The 7,190-nt window shown below is 39.1% G+C and overlaps 1 protein-coding gene across 1 annotated transcript in view; it reads left to right on the top strand.

Annotated features, from left to right (window-relative positions):
* Window positions 1–7,190, top strand: part of atrnl1b (attractin-like 1b) — a 115,493-nt gene that overhangs the window by 101,377 nt on the left and 6,926 nt on the right. The gene's annotated exons all lie outside the window — the stretch shown is intronic.

Here is a 7,190-nt window from a genome sequence, read left to right as displayed (position 1 = left end):
ACTCATACAGGTTTGGAACGACATGAGGGTGAGTAAATGATGACAGAATTTTTGGGTGAACTATCCCTTTAATGAGGTTTCCAGTGTAAATGATGAGCAATACCAGGCAGAAACCATTTGCAGTTTGACAGCTCTAATTTAAGTGCATCGCGATTCATGGTTGTTACACAACAGACACACACACAGACCTGTGAGAGCAGATGTACCTGCCGCTCAGCAGAGACGTTCGAAACACACGTCCAGCAGCACTTGATGTGCCTCTCCAGAATCCATTAGTGTAGAGTGGAGTGGTGCTCAGTGAGCATTATGGGCTGTTGGAGGACACATCACAAATGAAGAGAGCAGAAAACAACATACTCTTCGATCCTCCAGCTGAACGCTGTTCAACATGGATCTTTTCAAACAAACTTTAGCTTCACTCTTACGAGCACACGGCTCTCATTTATGGGGACATCAGCCTCGTGAGAAGAGCCACTTAAGTTCTTTAAAACTGCATCCACAAGAGAGCTGTTGAGAATTGAAGTTTTTGCTAACAGAAGTTGTTTTGATAATCAACATTTTGGCTTCAGATGATACAGTATTGTGTTGCGTTTCATCACTTTTTAAATTCTGTCATCTTTGTAGTGGAAACAGAGAGACCTTTTGAGACCGGATTCCTGCTGTTCACTTCTTAGCCTCAGAGGTTTAATTTCAACCAGCGCAATTTTGTCCACAGTGACTTTCTGAGCTTTTCTTCTACATGCCTCTCTACTGAGCAAATGTTTCTGTTTATTACTTTTAGCTTTTGGAGGCATCTTGGTATGAAATCCTTAAGCATAGACCAAGTTTTAGTCTTATAGCATATGTGTCCCCTCATGTTGTTCTTCCCCAGCATTCATCATGTGCTCGGTGATCAACATTGACACTTCTTGGAGTTTGTTGAGGCAGATCCAGATGTTGGCCCCACTTTGCTGGGATCTGGCAGCAGCTGAAGGTGAAAGGAGGGAAATGAGAGCAATTCAGTTCTATAAAGGTTAATGAGACAATGAGCATCTGGTGCTGTTGAATTGTTTAGCATAACCTGCTAATAAAAAAAAGAGGACAATCCAGACTGTTCAGCACAGTAATATGTACTTGTAGCTCAAATTCTGTCTGTAGTTATCGCAGATTAGCTCACCCAAGACGGATGTTAATATAAGTTTCAACCAAGGCTTGTTTGAGCCATTTCTGTGCAGTAGCTGTGAAGTTTATAGGCCCGTTGCATGTGCTAACCACTAAGCCTCAGATATCAAAAAGCCTTAACGTGATAGTTTACCCAAGAATTCATTGTATAATAATGTATATAATACATATATAATAATAAAAGCCCGTGTTGGTTTGGACACCATTGACTTTATATTGAAATATTCTTCATTTTGTTTTCTACAGAAGAAAGTAAGTCATACAGGTTTGTAACGACAGAGGGGTGAGTGAATATTGATAGAATTAAAATTTTGATAGAATTGATAGAATTTTGAATATTGATAGAATTTCAATCTTTTGCAAGATCATTTATAGCAAAAGTGAAGAGATGATGGATAGACAAGAAGGAAATGGGATTGGGACATACCTAGTGGTGTAACAGTACACAAAATTGACATATCGGTGTGTGTGCTATGGCTCTGCATCTGACATGCATCTGACAGGAGGGCAAGCCTCTTTAAACTATATGCTTATGAATTTGTTTGAAGTGCTTAATATAAATTGGATCGTGCCATTTTCCAACAACAACTGTATCCTCTCTGCAAATTTTTAAATGCATTTGAAGCATAATACTTATAAACAGTATTGTCCTACATATCCTATATCTCATTTGAAAATGTTCCTTATACACCTTATTCCTTACAAACAGAGTTTCTAAATGCATTCGACACGCACAGAAGTTCTGTACATGCAGTGGATAAAATAACATGGCATTCATTTGGTACACATGCGTGCTGAACCGAAAGAGCCGTGCCAAAATTTTTTCAATACAAATATGTATACTGTTACACCCCTAGACATAACATAGACAAGATTGAACCTGCCTGCTCACTGCCCCGCATGATTTTTGCAATATAATGACAGGAAATGCTGCTTCTGTAATCTCTACATGGTTAGTTTGCATCTGCCACAGGTCATGATTAGGTCACTCTGGCTTTGCATTAGGCCAGACTGATCTGGTTTGTGTTGAGCTCGACTGGACTGGAGAAAAAATTGTTGTGCATCGAGGTCAGCAGGAGTGCATTATGAAGCCAATGTGAGGCTGGCCCATTTAAAATGGTGCAGATGACACAGATGCTGCTCTGCCACCACGGCCAGCGCACAACATATGGGCCCGTTAACAGTTTTAGAGTATGATGGATGGAGGCTGTCACCAGGCAACAAAGAGAGGGCTGTTTAAATTATACTGTGTACGTAGCCGTTCTTGTGTTTGAGAGTGCTCAATAGTGAGCTCTTATCTACAGACCAGTGCTGTATGCTCCCTGTCACTGCAAATGCTGCTATTAGCCATGCAAATGAGATGCTCCGCCGGCCATTAAAAGCTGGAGAAACATATAGATGAATAGGACTGTCCTGTTGCTTTATGACCTTGTTTGCATTTCCATTTTCATTCTCTGCTGTTTAATACTCACAGCAGCAGCAGCAGCTTATCGGCTGCATCTTCGGCAGCAGATATTGCGATACATATTTTTAAATCTGTAAAGAGAAGAACAGAAGAGAGGAAATTAGAGTTAGATGGAATAAAGACACCAAAAAAATTAAACAAGGGATAGAATGCGGTCATAAGAATACTAGATATTCACCAGTCGGCCACATTGAGAGATACAAGGTGGAAAACCAGTGAATGAAATATTTACAGGCATCGGACACGTTAGCGAGACATGAAGACATGGCCCATAAAGTGTCTCTCATCAGCCTGTTTGTCTCTGTGTCTAATTTGCATGTGGCTCAGTGGTGCTGAGCTGTTTTCATCAGGTTAGTCAATGCAGGAGAGTGGGATGGAATTGGCCCTCAATTAGTTGTGAACCAGCAGGGCTGTACGAGAGACATTTGCTTTCTGGCTAGTTCACGTCTTTTTATAGCCTTTCTTGTTTTCTCCCAAGACAAAACGTGCAAGTCTTTCATGAGCATTCAGTTTTCTGGATTTGTCCCTCATTTTCATGTTCAAAGGTGAGTGTTTTTGTAAAATTAAGTTTTAGAGTTTACTTTTACAGTTTATTCATGAGCAGGGCTATTTGATGTGGATAATCTTGGGCGAAAGCTGAAAGATTTTTTGCTTTTTTTCTTAAGAAAATGTGATGCTTGCCTGTGCAAAACACACCATAACTATTTATGAGTTGGTCTGACGACTTTCCCGGTTTATAAACCTACTGTTCAAAAGTTTGGGGGTGTGTTTCTCTCATCACCAAGGCTGCATTTATTTGATCAAAAATACAGTAGAAACAGTAATGTGAAATATTATTGCAGCTTTAAATAACTGCTTTCTATTTTAATGTGTTGTAAAATATCATTTATTTCTGTGATAGCAAAGCTGAATTTTTAGCAGTCATTACTCCAGTCTTCAGTGTCACATGATCCTTCAGAAATCATTCTAATAAGCTGATTTGGTGCTCAAGAAGCATTTCTTATTATAGTTGTGCTGCTTAATATTTTTGTGAAAACCATGATACTTTATTTTTAGGATTTTTTTGATGAATAGACTACTTTAATAATCAGCATTTGAAATCAACATTATAAATGCCTTTACTGTCAATTTTTTTGATCAATTTATTGTGTCCTTGACTGTTGAATAAAAATTTCTATAGTATTTTTTGTGTAGTATTTTTCTATAGTATGTTCTTCTACAATTTTAGTGACCCCAAATTTTGGAGCTTTTGTATATACAGTATTTATAATACCACAGCCTTGCACTATAGAATAGTGACTAAAAGGGAAAGTCCATTCACTCATAAAAATAAAAGCACAGCTCTTCTCAAAATGCCCTAAGATTTAAGGTAGCATTCATGTCTGTATTGCAATTATGAATTTATGAAAACCTTTTAAATTACCTTTTCCAGTGCATTTTTGCAGCATGTGTGCTGTAATGTATTCCTCTGTAATCTTGTTTTTCAAACAAACCTTAGCTTAGCTTGCTAGTAGGACTCTAAACGGTATTGTTATTCATTAGCTGTGTCATAGCAATGCTTTCTAAATGGCCTGCAATTGGATTACTCTAATCTGTATGGTGCAAGGCTAATGTGAATGAGACGAATATCACTGAATCCGAAACCATAATTGCATGAAAATGGATTTGTCTGATAGTTTGGAGTTGTTGGGTGGAATGAAGATCTTGTTAGGTGGTTTATACGGTTTATACATTGAATACATGGTCCCCACAAACTCATAGCAGACTAATGAGAACCTTTTAGGGTCTTTTTGTGTCAAGTATTTTGTGATGGATGTTTTATAGGAGTTCTATAAATAGGACTCTTCTTTGATGGATTCCCTTTTTTGTATAAAGGAGTAGTTTTTAACCTTGTGGGATGTATTTATTCATTTTATACACTATATTATATTTTATAATAAAATAATAATAATTTATTAAGCAATATTTAATGTTTGTCTTTTTTTTTCCTCTGAGGAATTTTTATATATAAAAGACATATATACTATAGAAAACATATTAAAAGACATACCCTACATGTACAGTACACTCACAGAACAAACATTAAAATGAGTCAAATGTTTCAAAGCTTTGAACATGATTTTTTTTTCCTGTCATTAAAAGTACTTTCAGGTGTAAGGTCTATTGCATGCATGTTTGGGTGTGAAATTGAAATAGATCTTTATAACTACCAAGCTCAGACAATAGCACTGGCCAGAAATGGGTATGCAAGTGTAGGGTTGAAAATGGAGATAAGTAATTAAGTGTTATATTTAGCATGAATCACTTACTGTAATTGGTGTGTTTTGCCAGAAATAATGAGGTTTTCTCTATCATTCAAAAGCAAGAAGATGCATTTGTGTATGACGGTCAGAGTGAAGAGTCTTGAGGTCACTGTCAAACCATTGTGGTTTGTTCTGTCTATCACTTATGATAAATATGGTGCTCTGTGGTGGATTAGAGACTAGACCCCTATTGTCTGGCTAGCAGAGCAAATGATTGTATCGACATCCATCCTTATGGTTACATTTTTCTCCATGGTGTAAATTTAACCTTGTCCTTAAGATCTAAGTAGGCCTTTAGCAAGGGAAGGATATATCTCTACAGACTACAGACTGATTTTGATAAAGAAACAACATGCAGTGTGAAGGAGAGAGAGACAATCAAGAGGAAAAACAATGATATTCTGCACACGGAGGAATCAAGGAGCTAGAAGGGAAGCTAGACACCCCTGCCACCCCTGTCACTCAGAAACAATGGCTTTGAACTTTTTAAGTGCAGCACAAGTGGCCTCTTTTCCTCTCAAAGAGACAGATATTGCTCTGATAACAGCCTCTGTCCGCTGGGCTTGATGGACATCACTGTCAGCGCAAGCTTAATTTGACCTTTCACAAGCCCCTCCACGCCTATGCCTTCACTTTCCATGAGTTCTCTCACAAAATGAGAGAAAGCGATAGGCTTGGGCATTCTTTCGTTTTAGAACTGAACACATTCTCTATGATTTTATTAGGCCATGCTTTACTGTAGGAATGCTGTTATTTGGATGATGAGCTGTATTGGATTTCCGCCAGACATATCGTTTGGTGTTGAGGCCAAATAATTAAATTTTAGTCTCATCTGCCTCAGAATCTTCAAGTGGTGCTTTTTCACTGCGTGTTACGACTCGGCTCGGCACGGCACGGCTCGGTTTGCGTTTCCACTGCAGTTTAGTATCGCTTTAGAGTGGACGGGATTATTCACACGTCGTTATAGTTGCGCCGCCTCTACTGCCGCGACTCCTGAAAAACTAGGCTTGTTTGAGATGCGCCTCGCCTGAAATGAAGGCGAGAGTAGGCGGCTGCAGTGAGGGGAGGAGTGAAATAAGCGCAGTCAAGACGGACAGTTCTGACCTCTCGAATTCAAAACAGTTGCGTTCGATCCTTCGCTGGCTGTGCTGATTTAAATCTAGTGGTTCTGTTGTGTTTGTGTCGCAAGTTCAGTGATGCAGGTAGTGACGATTCTCTCCGGCCAATCAGTGATCAGCAGAGTTTACACATCACGTTTTGGTAACAGTACGGTTCACTTGGAACCTCAACTGAGGTGGTACTAAAAAAAAGTACCAGGTACCAGGTACTGTATCCAGTGGAAAACCTCCCAAAAGTGAACCGTAACGAGCCGTACCATGCCGTACCATGCAGTGGAAAAGCGCCAAAGGTGTGCTTTGGCAAAGCTCAGTCGTGACAGCAAGTGGCCTTTCTTGAGGAGTGGCTTTTTTCTTGCAACCCTCCTGTACAAGCCACATTTGTGGAGAATTTGTGATATTGTTGTCACATGCACACAATGACCACTCTTTGTCATAAATTCCTGCAACTGCTTCAGAGTTGCTTTAGGCCTCTTGGTCACCTCTCTGACCAGTTTCCTCCTGGCTCTTTCATCCTGTTTAGAGCGACGTTGTGATCCAGGGAGGGTCTGTGTTGTACCAAATACCATCCACTTCATAATAATAATAGACTTCACTGTGCTTCTAGGCATTGATAAAGCCATTGAAATGTGTTTGTATCCATCTCCTGACTTGTGCCTTAATAAAAGTATTGTTAATTTAAACTGAAAAATGGATATAGGCAGATTTTGACGGTCTGTTTTGTTGTAAGTGATACGATGCAATAGGACACACACACACACACACACACACACACACACACACACAAAAAAACATTTTAATGATCTGCATATCAGTCCAAATCCACAGAGAGCTCAATTAAATATCTTCTGTGTGCTTCAATAATTGCCATAATTATATAGAGGTGGGAAAGGGCCAGATTTGTATTAAACATTCCTGCTTTAGGGAAATGTACCTTAGGGTAACTTTGTTGGTTTGACGGCTGGCGCTAAATTCATAGACTCGATTAGGACCATTCTTGGCAGAAAATAATAGTTGGCATCTGTTCCCTTTTTTGTGTCTTTTTTTTTTTACGCATTTTGGCAACTGAGGTAAAATATTACAGCTTCATTTTGTGGAGAGCCATTGGCTACCAAAGTCTATGATCTTGCAGCACGCTCTCGGAAG

The sequence above is a fragment of the Sinocyclocheilus anshuiensis genome, unplaced genomic scaffold, assembly GCF_001515605.1.
Source record: "Sinocyclocheilus anshuiensis isolate Anshui unplaced genomic scaffold, SAMN03320099.WGS_v1.1 scaffold1541, whole genome shotgun sequence".
Classification (NCBI taxonomy): Eukaryota; Metazoa; Chordata; class Actinopteri; order Cypriniformes; family Cyprinidae; genus Sinocyclocheilus; species Sinocyclocheilus anshuiensis.
This window is presented reverse-complemented; position numbering and strand designations above follow the sequence as displayed.